Raw genomic sequence first — 2500 nt, forward strand, 5'->3', positions numbered from 1 at the left:
AGAGAGGTGGGGGAGGGAGAGAGAGAGGGAGAGAGAGGGAGAGAGAGAGAGAAAGGAAAGATTATAAAATTGACAGCAAGTAATAGACAAAAGATGAGACAGAGAAGTCAGACAGATAGATAGGAATGGAGAGAGAGTGATGGAGAGAGAAAGAGAGATGGAGAGAGAGAAAGAGAGGGAGACAGAGAGAGATGGAGAGAGAGAGAGAGAGGTGGGGGAGGGAGAGAGAGACAGACACAGAGAGAAATGAGATACTGAGTGCGACGGGAAGCTCAGGATAAGGTGTGTGTGTGTGTGTGTGTGTGTGTGTGGGAAGCTCAGGATAAGGTGAAATGCGAGGAAGAGAAATAAGAAAAAAACACAACTAATGGCTTCGGTTAATAAATGCGCACACATGCCCACTGCTCAGCCTTCCAATCTCAGACCTTAACGCTGCGTCTGTTAATCTGCTTTTTGGGTGATGACAGATATGTATTTGGAGATTACTGGGAGCAGTGATCACTCATTAACATGTGTGCTAATGCATTTGGGGATTTATCAGGATGGCAGAGAACAAAAATCTTTGAATCATTTTGTCAGAATCATGAGTACACATAGATAGCTCATTGTGATTTATTATATTAGATATTGTCCAGTGATATATATATATATATATATCATTGTATTGTGCATATGGAAGGGTCCCATATAGATTTCAGGCACTGTATGTGATATTGATACATAACATATAACGGCACATTGATGAAATGTCCTTTCTGTCTTTCAAACACTCAGGTACCACATTAAAGTACTTCACCTCCCTCATATGTCAAAACTGTGTTACAGTTTATGTCAGGTTTATGATATGTTTTACGTCAAGATTGGCATAATCATAAGATATATATGTTGTCATGGGTGATATGTCATGAGTGTTCATCTCTAGTGATGTGACACTGTCAGTAACTGCAATGACAACTTTCAAAAGGTCTGATGATATGAAAGCTTGTCGTGTCATATAAGCTGTTATTGCATCAATAATCTTAAGAGCCATCATGACATATTCAATAAAGACCCATAATGATTACATGACATGTTATGTCTGCTAAGTTTGTCAACTCCTTAGATAGGACTCAGTAGACCATATCTGTGAAATTTGTACAGGAATAATCTTGTATGAGTCTCCAGTGGAGATACTGTATCTCACTGTGCTGTCTGTAGACCGATTTAGTCTGAGAGCATCAGTGTGTATTTCACTCTCCTGAATGTCAGTTTGGCATGTTGCTTCCTGTCAAGCAGTCACAGAGATTCGCCTTGTCTGTCATGACACACAACAAATAAACAAACACATCACCATGGAAACCTCTCAAACCACTCTACAGGAGTACACCAACACTGCACCAGAAACACTGAAATACACAAACACACACACACACACACACACACACACACACACACACACACACACACACACACACACAGACACACACACACACACACACACACACACACACACACACACACACAAGGAGAAATGATAAGTGTATATCTGTTCATTACTTTATACTTACTATACTTGTACCTGAGCACCAGTCAAACTGAATGGAGATTGCGAGATATGTTTTGGTCACTGGGTGACAGGCGCCACTTTTATCTGACAGACAGTTGCATTCCCTCTAGCCTACTTAAACTGCCACATGAATAACTGCCATTATGAGTGAGTTTCTACTATTATTAATTACCCCAATTACTTAAAGATAGTGAGGTATATTAAACTGAATGAAAGGTCCCTGCCTCCCCCCTTGTGTTTTTCTCTCTCTCTCTCTCTCTCTCTCTCTCTCTCTCTCTCTCTCTCTCTCTCTCTCTCTCTTCCTCTTCGTCATACCCATATGCCTTCTGAGATACACACACACAACCCGGCGTTGCCTTTCCAATAGTAGGTGTCACCCAGGCATCTTGGCCCCAGTGCTGCTCCTCCTGCTGCTGGTGCCGGAGCCCCATTTGCATTTCAAAACACGACCTTGACACGCCGTGGAACAAGTTAATAAGCCGTCAGCCAATCATAAGCTCTTTGCTCGATTTGCTTAGTGAACTGTTAATTGTAAAACCGTAAGACATTATGTTCGGCAGCCTGTATTACATCTATCCTGTTTTAACAGCGACACTTCATTGGCTGCAATTAACAAAAGCCTCAGAGATTTATTAGCACACTTCTCTGTGGTCAATGATCCATTACACCTACGACATAACATTGTAAAATGCACATTATCGTCTTTAGGCACTTACAATCATGCTTCCGGGAGCTGGGAGACATATGCTTGCCAGACACAACTGTGTTATTATTAGCTAGCAAATTATGCCATTTATGGTAGACTTCATTCATCACAAGGGGTGTGGGCACTTTGGCAAAGGAGGTTGCAAAGGAGGTTGACAACATGACAAATGTTTGTGGTAAATAATAACAAACAAAACACAACCGACAACAACAACTGCTAGTTTGGTGTATAAAAAGCTGAATAGCCTC

Source organism: Sprattus sprattus (assembly GCF_963457725.1).
Source record: "Sprattus sprattus genome assembly, chromosome: 6".
NCBI classification, from domain to species: Eukaryota; Metazoa; Chordata; class Actinopteri; order Clupeiformes; family Clupeidae; genus Sprattus; species Sprattus sprattus.